Here is an 11,853-nt window from a genome sequence, read left to right as displayed (position 1 = left end):
GGAGGCCAGAGGAGACCCTGGGACAGGAAAGGAACCTCACAGTCAGGAAGGCCTGGGCTGGGCGCTTCCACAATGGTGTCCTGGGCGCTTCCTCCAAGGGGAAGAATAGCGCTGGGTCTGAGAAAGCCTTCTGCCTTAGCTTGGGGCCAGCAAGGCTGTCTGGATGTCCTCCACACAGCTCCCTGCTCCGCAGTTCCCAGGCCTCTGCATGAGAGGCGGGGCTCGGCACCGAGCAACTGATTCTGCGGATCCAGCCAGCGAGTCCGCGGTGGCCACCTAAGGCCCCACTGCTGGCAGGAACAGCATCACACCCTCCTCCACACCTCACCAAAGGACCAAGGGGACCCAGGACTGAGAGGGGGCTGACTCAACAGGAACAGCACAGGTCGGTGGCCCAGGGAGCACAGAGCCCGTCCTGGGCCAGGAGCTGAGATCCCGGCCAGAGGCCGCCCTGCACGTAGAAGGAGAAGGTGCCTCCTCTCCCTAGAGGACTCAGGCTGCTTCCTCCACCTAGACAGGGGAGGCGGGCAGAGGGTCCCTTAGCAGGGACTCCGTGTCCTTCCACCTCTGGTGCAAACACTCCCAGGCCCTTGCCCTCCCCTCTCCCTGCCCTGTGCGCTGGGAAACTTGGATGATGGGGCAAGTGGAAACTCTACTCCAGTTAATCGCTCTGTGGATGTGTGCTACTAACAGCAGGCTCCAAAGCGACTCCCTTTCTGTTGGGCAGGAAGATTACAAAAAGCACACTCACGGCTCCCTGCACCTCCGTCGCAGTGGAGCAGGCCGTCCCCGACGCTCCCGCTGGTGGCTGGGATGCTGCACAATGGGCTGTTCTAGGAGAATCTGTGGGGGTGAAGTGGCTTGAATGCACACACATCTCCAGGGTTATTTACACACGCTCACACCTGCACATCTGTAATCTAGCTCACTGCAGTCATCAGATATATGCCCATTTTAGCTATTTACTGAAGTGCGGCCCACCAGTGTGGAGCTCAGGTCCACAAGTATGAGGGTCCATTTCTACCCACCCCTCTTCCCCAGACAAATAGGTCATTCTCCCTTTCCCTTGAGGTTATCAAAATTGTTTGGATTCCAATATCTCCATAAGGTAATAACTGATTGTTTAATATCCCTCCCGCACCACTAATTCTTATGTGTGTGGTACAAGGTTGTGCTCAGCCACCGGGGGATTCTGTGCACTGAGGTGTTCATCAAGCACAAATTCTAAGTTCTAGAAGACGTCTTTCCTACTTTTAAGTTTCTTAGTATAATGTTACTATAGTTCACAACCTGCAACATCACTCCTTTGTAAACGTCTGAAGGTTTTCTGGGTGGTCAAGGGAAACTTTTTTGGGGGGGTCTGGGGATGGAACCCAGGGGCATTCAACCTCCGAGCTACACCCCTGCCCTATTTTTTATTCTTTATTTTGAAACAGGGTCTCACTGAGTTGCAGAGAGCCTAAGTAGCTGAGGCTGTCCGTGAACCACAATCCTCTGGTCTCAGCCTCCCGAATGCTGGGATGACAAGCGTGCATCACCACCCCTGGCTGAAACTTATTTATTTTATTATTTATTTATGTTGCATATTCAATTGAATGCAACTTTTGTTTCTGGGGAACATAAACTACACAGTGTTGTTTATTGTGTTTTCTGTGTTCTTTTTCGTTTATTTTCTCCAGAGCTGTAGAGCTCCAGTAGAGTTGCGTTCAGACTTCTCATTATGTTTGGCCTTTTATTTCATGTTATTTCATCTTTTCTAGAAGTTTCTGCTGCTTACATTGAGTTGTTGAGCTGCTGGTTTTTTACATTAATCCTCACAAATGTCTTAGAAATGGCTTGAGTTGTCCTCCTAGATCACTAGCCTCCCTGTGGAATGCCCTAAGCTTACCCCCCACCTAGATCCAGGGTGCTCACTCTTCTTTGACCTTCCCATGACCCTTCATCTCCAGTGTGTGTGTGTGTGTGGGGGGGGGGGGTACTGGGGTTCCTGGAAACCCTTCTACCTCTGGGCTACACTCCCAGACCTATCTTTATACTTTTTTTATCTGGAAACAGGGTCTCTTAAGCCAGCGCAGCTGGCTTTGAACCTGCGCGATCCTCCTGTCTCCGCCTCCCAAACTCAGGGATTACAAGCGTGCGCCACCACGCCCGGCTTCCAGCGTCTCTTACAGATCATGGGGCCAGCTCTTGTCTAATCCCCCATCTCGGCTCACCCGCCATCTACCAGAATGCTCGCACAGAGACCGCGTGCAGGTTCTGGGCTGAATTTACCCTTTCCTACTTCATTTATTAACTTTCAGCTCGAATCCTTTGTATTTTTTTTTCTTCTCTTCTTCTTTTATACTGTCAAGTCTCTATTCGTTACTTTTTTTCTTTCAACTTTGGGGGGACAAGAGAGCTTTACTTTAGTGGTTAAGGTGCTGTCCTGCCTGTGCGCACCATGCACATCCTCCCTCCTGAGCCCAGCGTGTCCCTGTCCGCTGGCTGAAGGACAGGGCGAGAGGCTGTGGGACCTGGTCACCCCGCCCAGGACAACCAGTGCCCACTCAGCCTCAGTCACCCTCAGATGAGCAAATGAGCCCGGCTTAGGACCAAGACCCTCCACAGAGCTCACAGCATCACCACCCAGTCCTAGCTGACCGCTGCTCCCTGCTCACCTCACTGAGGGGTGGGGGTACTTGTTACACAGCCACTTGGTTAAAGGCAGTGCTGACTGATACACCATCCACCTGATTCCTCATCAGCACATTTCTCATTGTCTCTGTCTCCTCAGACAGCCCCCTAACATCAAGTAACTTATTGAAAAAATCAGTTTTATAGTTTTATTCACAAAATAAAGCCAAGCAAAATGCTTTCTTTCTAGTCTGCTCATGGAAAATTAAGTAAAACATGAGTTCTTACTTGGGTGTCTGGTCACAAAAGAAGAGCCCTCGTGCAGCACTGAGTGGGTTTTGACATTTACATCTTCATGAAACGAAGTCATGGATTTTGTAACTCATAAATACTACAGCACCTGCACGGTGCCAAATGTGAGCCCCACTTAGACTGAGGTGAGATTGAGGCTGGAGGACGTGGGCTCCCTCTCAGACCCAGACACTCAGCCGTGTGTTTACTGAAGACTGAGGTGAGGGAGGATGCTAGTCCACTTAGCCACAACTCGGAAGGCTGAGACAAGATGCCCAGGGGCTCAGGCCTGTCTGCTCTGCAGGAAAGCCCGCATGGCCTCTGTGGGGCTAAGGCTCAATGCTGGCCGCCCACACTGATGGCTAGAGAACAAATCCTGGCAGTCGAAGGCTGGTGGTTCCCCAAGGACACCTCACTGGGAGTGCTGCCCAGCCGTGCCCAGGATGCTGCGCTCCCCTGGCATCTGTGTGCTCTGTGGGGGCCACGCACAGGCAGGTCCCACCTCCCACAGGGGGCCGACTGCAGAGGGCCGGGTGGTTTGTGCAAGGTACCTGATGTCTTCAGACAGAACAGGAAGGGCTCGGCGTGGCTTTCTGGGGAAGAATAGCTGTCATGGCTGTGGGGCCTCCCTCTTGGTGTGGCAGGGAACACAGGGTATCTGTGCCATGGGGAGCCATCCTCCAGGTCTGCAGGCATCTGTGGGCACCAGTCTAAGCTGGCATGACCCACATGCCCAAGGCACCTCAGTCTCCGACCTCACCGCTGCCCAAGGCAAACCACCCAGGGCGCCCCTCACTCCTCCCATCGTCCTGGCCCGGCCTCCCCCCACTGTTCCCTAGCCTGCAGCATAGGCCCCTCAACCTGACCCTCCTACCTACCCCAGGGACTTCCCGCCCCCATCCTCCTGAGACCCCAGCCATCCAGCACCCCTCGCCCAGGGCTGGCTCCCAGCAGCCTCAGCCCACACTGCCCCTCTGGCCTTTGGACGGCACCTGGCCACACATGGCCATCCCCTGCTGGGACACTGACCACCCTCCGCAGCCACCCCTGCTGCGCTCCGCTTTCTCTACACACCTTTCCCCTCGCCATGGGGCCCTACAGCATGCACCCCAAAGGACCCGCTTCTCCCCACCTCATCCCACAAGACCTCCTGACTGGCCTGCACACCCTGCCCTGCTGCAACCGGGTAGAATGAAATGGTTGCTCAAGGTCTGTGGGCCAGGATACAGGGCGGAGCCACACCTGCCTGAGGACCCTCCTCCCAGAGTCCTCCACTGCTCGGTCTCCAGGTGGAGCCACACTTTCCTGAGAACCCGTCCTCCCAGCAAGTTCAGCCCCGGGGCAGGCCTGGCGCCCAGGTCTCAGCCTGCGCGGAGCCTCCACCAGCAGAGCCCCCTCAAGAGTCAGCTGCCTCCCCCTCGCACAGCTGCCCAAGTTGGGAAGGAAGATTGGGCAGCGAGCCTGGTTCTCTCCACACTGTGGTGGGAAAGGAAGCAAAGGCTGCCTGGGATTCTGCCCACCACGTCCTAAGAACCCAGGCTCTGACTAATGGGCAGTTTTCCAATGGGGACAAGCCCCCCTCGCATCCTGTGTGCCCGGCCAGGCTGGGTTGAGAAGAGGCTAGAGGAGATTGCATGCGGCTGGATGGTAAGGTTCCTGTGGAGGTTATCAACATCAAGAGTCAGTTTTGTCAGATCCCAGCTATAAATAAATAACTCAGTCAGAAGCCATGAAGAGGAGGCCTTCTCTGTGTATCCCAATGCCGAGAGGCTCTGCCAGGACCATGACCCTGCACGGAGGCCACTGGGACCTGCACAGAGGACGTGTCCTGCGGGACGCCCGCCCAGCCACAGTCTGCCTTTTCCTGGACGGACACCTCCTGGTAATTGATCTCCGCAGTCAAGAATCACTGTTTCAAGATACCTGATGCCCTCCTCATTCCACCTTTAAATCCCCCTCTTGCCCCAACCTCCTCATCCTTACCCACTGCTGCAGGATCTGTCCCGCTACAGAGCGTCCATTCCCACTGTGAGGTGTCCACCACCACTGCAGGGCATCCGCCCCTGCAGGAGGCTCTGCTGGACTTGGAGGGTCTCCCTGGTCTCAGGACGCAATGCAAGGCTCTTACGCTAGGGCATGGGGGAGAGAGGACATCAGCTTCACCTCTCCCCGCCTCCTTGGCAGCGTCCGCCTGGACAGATGTCACGCCTGGGGGTGTGCCTCACATCCCTGAGCAGGCAGAAGGTGTCTTGTCAAGCTCCCTGGTGTGTGCAGTGCTTCAAGGGCAGTGCACAGCCCCCTGGGCACGGGGGAAGGACTGGAGAGAGGGGTCTTGGGGTTCGGGTCACTGTGCCCTGTGCTCCACTTCGACTGCCCCAGACACCGTCCTGGGACCCAGGCTCTGTCTTCCCTCCCTGCTGTGAGCATGTTCAGCTGGGCGGCTGCATAAAGTAAATGCCTGCCCCCCTGCTCCACCTGCTAGTGAACTGAGTATTGACTCCAGGTCGCCCACAGGTGTCTGCGGAACAGGATGTGTGGCCCAGCGCAGCTAAACCTCACAGGAGACAGCAGGCACTCCAGCAGCAGGACCCTCCCTCCCGGGCCAGGAACAGTGGACATGGGGCTGGTTTTCTGGGCAGCTGGCTTCCCATTTTGTGTCCACTTTATCGCCGGGCTCGGACTCCATCATTCACAACAGAGCCCTACCTCACTGGTCCCCCCACAGCACCTGCACCCTGGCAAATCCATGCCTGTCTCCACCTGCCCCACACCCGAACCTGCACACCTGAGTCAGTGGGAGAGAACTCTCTCTAAGCCATGGAAGCCATGCGTGAAAACCAAGATGCAATGGCCCCAGGCTCTCCTCTCTGCCCGGGGCCCCGGGGTCGGGTTGACGTCTTGCCCCATGAAGACCCCTCTGGCAGGGACAGGCAGCCCAGTCGCTCGGGTTTCCATCAACCTGTGTCTTCATAAAGTCTCTAACAACATGATCTTGCTTTTATGTCGCGTGACATTTCTGTCCGGCACTCAATAATTCACACCACTTTTGAAAAGCTAGATGTGGTATATATATATATATATATATATATATATATATATATATATATATATATATTCTTGCCTATAAAAATCAGATGACATAATAAAAGCCTCAGGGGCTTGAAAGTTTGTAACCATGATATGGAAAGCCGCAAGCACCTGGAGGAATTCCGGAACTAGCATTTTTCAGCAACAATTTCATTGGCTTCTATAATTATTGCTCTATTCTGATTGGAATCATTGGTCATGTATAGTTTCCCAGAAATTCCTGCACCTCAATCAGATTTTAAATGGTAAAGAGTTCCTGGCATGTCATTCTCCTAAATTTTCCTATTTGTGATCTTTTTCAATTGGCACAAGTTTGTCTAATTTGTATTAATTGAAGAACATATTGTACTTAATTCTATAAGACTTTTAAAAATGATAATGTGTTGTTTTAGAACTGGTTTCTTCTATTTATTTATTAATTTAGCGTGTGTGTGTGTGTGTGTGTGTGTGTGTGTGTGTGTGTGTGTTACTGGGGATTGACGAGCAGTGCTGTCTCTGCACAGACATCAGCTCTTCTGCATCACTCGACCGAGCTGCAGTTCACAGGGCCTGAATCTAGGGCGCCAGCCGGGACGGAATCTAAACTTAGGCGTGTGGCAGAGCTGAGCTCTGTCCTGCTACCGGGCCTGGGAGAAGGAGACGCACACACGGCACGGAGATCGGTGGCAGAGGGGGCCCAGGCCAGGACACCATCCAGTTAGAGGAGGAGCTGGAAGCAGAGCCAGCGGCTCACAATGGAGCCCTTGAAACGCTGCAGGCGGGTCTGCAGGGATCAGCAGATGGGTCTGTTCAGGCTTCAGTAGGGCCTGGCCATCCCCTGCCTGGACAGTCAGGAGAATAGCGAGGTGGGGTGTGGATGGCCCCACCCAGGAGGTGCGGGCTCCTGCCTCTGCCCAGGCTCCCCCAGGGCGATAGGCCTGCCTGATGACACCCTTCCCTGATTTGAGGTGGGCTGGCCTCTCCCTCTCTCCTAACCACACACACACACACACACACACACACACACACACACACACACGAGGTTGGTCTCTATTACCATGATCTACAATCTATTTGAGGCAGTACAGACAAGACTAGGACTTCACCAGTAAAACAGAGGAAGCCAAAGCCCCGTCCCGTTTCCCTGGGGAATTCCCATGAGCCCCGAGGGCCCACAGACCACCCATCACCCTCCCACTCTCTCTACCTCCAGCTGTGCGTCTTGCTCAGCTGTGGGCTCATGGGTCAGTGAGTGGACACAGGCCCCTTCTCACCTCCAGAGGTGCCCTGAGGAGCGGGTGACGACCCCCAACAGACAGAGGCACTGCTGAGGACCCCAGGAGGGCCCAGCCCAGCGCAGGGCAGATGTGTGGAGGAGACAGGCTGCGTGGCAGGATGGGCACGGGCGAGAGAAGAGAGTCCGGCCTGTCATGGAGCTCTCCGCAGCAGTCGGACATCAAGTCCTCCAATCGGCTTCTCGTCACCTCTGAACTCCACCTGCAGGACTCAGTTCTGGACACAAATTCAAAAACTCAGGAGTCACCAGTTCCCGTCTATCCACATTCTGAACCGGATGCCTGGGGCAGCACCGGATCTCATCAGTTCTTAAAACAGTTTTGTGACAATTGTCCTGCCCCGCAGGCCTCCAAACTGGGCTCCCTGGGAACTCGGGGGCAGTCATCGTGTCCCGTGGGCTGGTCCCCAGCATCAGCGGATGCACCTCCTGGGAAGAGCAGCAATTTCTGGGATCCTTAGAGACCACTTTGAAGATGGAGCATGGATCCCACCAAGCCCTCAGACGTCGAGACCACGGAGCCTGGTGCGCACCCATCACTGCAAAGACCAGCTCCCAACACACTGAGACCCAGTCTACAAGGCTACCTTTTTCTTTGTACTTTCTGTATGTCTTGGGTTTTGACAGAGGTCATGTATCAGTTTGGCACAAAGCCATGAGTCCAAACATCCCACCACATTTCCAGTTCCTTCTAGATAATGAAGCATGATCTCCCGGACCACTGCTGGTCACATTTACCCACAGTCACTGTGTACCTGGCAGAATGCCAAGTACTTCACACAGCACCCTCGTCCTTACAAGGACCCAGAGGCACCTCCATGTCCCCGCTGGACACATGGAGAAACTGGGGATGAGAGGGGTTGAGTGATTCTCTGACGGACTCTTGGCTACTGGCTGTGGGAGCAGAGTCGCTCCTGGATCTGTCTGGCCAGGATAGAACAAGGTTGGGGTCTTCTTCCCAGGTGGACTGTTGGTGTTGATGGTTAAAGGCTGAGGTGCCCCTTCACCAGCCATAGTGGGAAAGGCTGTCCTCGGCCATCAGCTGAGGCCAGAGGACTCCCCAGCCTCCCCAGAGGTCAGGAGGAATGATAGCGTGTGTTCATTTACATCACAAGCATTGGGGATGCTTGTTACGTACCATGAATGACTTGAACACTTGGGCTGCTCCTACCCAGGTATCAGCAGATCGGTCTGTCCAGGCTTCAGTAGGGCCTGACCATCCCCTGCCTGGACACCTGAGACTTCAAAGTAGACTCCTGGGCCCTTGATATCATCCATGATGCCCACAAAGCCCATACAAGCAGATATCAAACTCTTAGACCTCTTATACCACAGTGGGTCTGTGCAAATGGCAGGGACCTCCAGGAGCTACTGCCAGTGACCAAGTGCCCACCATCCCAGGAGGCCATCACCAGGCACGATGACTGAACGGCACACCCCCAAGATATTTGTAAATACACCGGCAGAAGCAGAGTGATTGAATGTGTTATTATCCAATGATAGCTTGTGATCGTCAATTACTTAACTGAGAGAATCAAAGTACAAATTGCTGGGTTCGCTCAATTACTGCTAAAATGGTATAAAAGCATTTTAATTGTAATCAGAGCGCACTCTCTCCAGTGTGGGCATTAAGGGGAATAATGAGCAGTCATAAATACAGTGACCCATTTATCTCCTTATCCACCTCCCAAACAGAAACATCGCGTCCCAGCAAACGGACGCACGGAGCAGAGCAGAGTTAATTAGGTTTGCTGAATTAGTGGAACATCTAAATTGGATTCCATTCCAGTGTTTAGTTGAAATTTATCTTAGCTTGGAGCTGGTTTCCTGGCTGAAAAACGAGTGACAAGTGAAATAATGAACCTAATACAAAATGATTTTCTAAAAAAAAATTAAATTGAAGAAAACATCCCTGGACTTTTTAACATCTCTCTTTTCCCCTTCTGTGAAGGTGTGTCTGAGAGCTCTGGAAGTGGTTTCCAGGTGGGGTGCTGCACCTCATTTTTGTTGCCTGGGCTTCCTCATCTGCTCAGCAGCAGAGGAGAGACAGGGCCACAGAGGCTGAAGTTTAGATTTATTATTTTGCATTTAGTAAAAGACAAGCCCTTGCTCTCAGACATGGGCCTTTCCAAGGCCTGGGCCCGGTAGTGGCCACCCTCGTCTCCAGGTTGGGAGCCAAGCTGCGCTCAGGCCAGGCTAGCTGCCTTGGTACTGGGAGCAGGGCGGAGAGGAGGCATCCTGCCTGGGCCCTCCAGAGGCGACTCGGTGCTGTGGGGGCCCCTGGGCTAAGGTTCCTACCAGCTCCTGCCAGCACCTGGTGACTCGAGTGTCGTTTGAGCACATGGGCCTTGTTTTCCTCCTCGATGAAAGTGAAAATGTTCAGAGGTGAAATACTGAATCATGAGGGTTCTAGTCCCAGTGTAGACAAACCCACTTAGTGGATCTATTGGGTGGTATTGTGGGCAAGTAGGACATACCTGAAGAAGGTTGGTCACTGGGGGTGTAGCCTTGGGAATGTATAGGCCCATGTCCCCTCCCCTTGTCCCTCCCTCTCTCCCCCTTCCCACTGTCATACCCTGACACCACAGATGTTATCCCAGCCTAACATGAACTGAAAACTCCAGAACTGTGAGCAAGTCAACCCTCTTCTCTAACACGTGGTTGTCAGGTATTTGGAATTACAGCAGTGTGTATGCTGATTGAAATGGGTGTGTGTGTGTGTGTGCGCGCGCGCATGCGCGTGCGTGTATACACACTTAGAGGGAGAGAAAGACAAGAGGATTATATTCAAAGCATAGTACTGACAAAATAACATTAAGTACAACCAAAGAGAGTAGTTTTTCTGTTTGTTTTTGTTTTTGTTTTTGTTTTTTTGGTGGTACTGGGGATGGAACCCTTCTACCTCCGGGCTACACTCCCAGACCTATTTTATATATACATATATATTTGGGGGAATCTGGGTGTGGAACCCAGGGGTATTCGACCTCTGAGCTACACCCCCTGCCCTATTTTAATTCTTTATTTTGAAACAGGGTCTCACTGAGTTGCAAAGAGCCTCACTAAGTAGCTGAGGCTGTCTGCGAACCGCGATCCTCCGGTCTCAGCCTCCCAAATGCTGAGATTACAAGCATGCGCCACCATGCCTGGCTCTATTTTTTATATTTTTATTTGGAAACAGGGTCTCTTAAGCCAGCGAGGCTGGCTTTGAAACTGTGCGATCCTCCTGTCTCCACCTCCCAAGCGCAAGGATTACAAGCGTGCGCCACCACGCCCGGCATGTAGTTCCAATTTTTTAAAAGGACCAGTGGGCAACGTATCAAGGAGATGTGATAATGTTGAGATTAAATGCAAATAATAACCTAACTTAAAAATATACAGAAATCTCCAGGGGATCTCAGAGAAGTGCAGGCTTATAATCACAGGGGTTTTGGCACAACTCTGCCAGAAGGTCACAGTGCAGCAAGCAGACAGGAGGTGCGGGCTTCCATGCTGAATGGCACGACGAACAGGCATAGGGCAACCCGTGAGCCGTTTCCCTCTCAAGCACAGCACAGGGTAGGTACACGTTCTGAGAAGACCTGGTGCCTCTGCTCAGAGCAGCTGGGGCAGTGCCCAGTGGACTCTACACCTCAGTCCTGCATCAGGAGCTGGCCAGGCCTCACCAGGTGCTCCTGACCCTTCTCTAAGACATAGGTTGTTGCGCCCTGGTGGAACACCCTCTTCCCCATGGCTCCAGTCCAACACTGACACAATGACAGGGCAAAACCGCTTTAAGGGCTGTGTGTCTGGGAACTCCAGCGAACCTCATGGGCTCCTCCCCTGAGCTTTGGAAGGGTCTGATGCCGCACTCAGTGACTGGCTCAGCCCACACCCTTCCCACCTGTTGCTAGAAGGTCACTCCAGAGAACCACTCTGTGCCAGCTGCCCTTCTAGCTGGGGTAAGGGGAGGGAAGTCGTGGTGAAACAGCCCCTGATGGAGCTTCGCTCTAAGGAGCAGCACTGGCCCACAGAGCGATGGGGCCTGAGGTGGGCGAGGGGCCCGTGTTAGACAGGATGGCCAGGCAGGCCTCCTGATGGAATGGACTGGACAGCGGTGTGGCCAGATGGGCAGGGACTTGTGTTTGTAGCTGGATTTGTTAGTGCATCACATTATTTGGGAAAACCTTTCATTTCTTTTACTTTTTAAAAATACCTTAATAATTCTTTCCCCTACTATTGCCCAAAGTCTTGGGTCACGTGTAACTAATTCTCCCCAAGCAGCACACACGTTCTCCTGTAAATGGCTAAGACGTCCTAGCTGGAAACACAGTTGCTGACTGTTCTCGAGTGTCTTACTGATGTCTGGAATAGGAAAGGAATGTTTGTCTCATGTAGGGGACAGACCCTGGAGAATGAAGAGCTGGGACTCTGGGATGGGGCTCATTTCTTCCCTGGTCACAGGAGTCAGCCCCAGGAAGACACTGCCCTGCTGAGGTCTCTAGGAGACACCTTCTCCCTGACCACCCCAGCTGATGCAACACTGTTCTTCCGCGGTCTCCCAGGACACAGCCTCACTGTCACATCGCCATCAGAGAGTTGTGCAAACCAAG

The sequence above is a fragment of the Muscardinus avellanarius genome (genome assembly GCF_963383645.1).
Source record: "Muscardinus avellanarius genome assembly, chromosome: 11".
NCBI lineage: Eukaryota > Metazoa > Chordata > Mammalia > Rodentia > Gliridae > Muscardinus > Muscardinus avellanarius.
The sequence above is the reverse complement of the archived record's forward strand: the minus strand, read 5'-3'. Positions refer to the sequence as shown.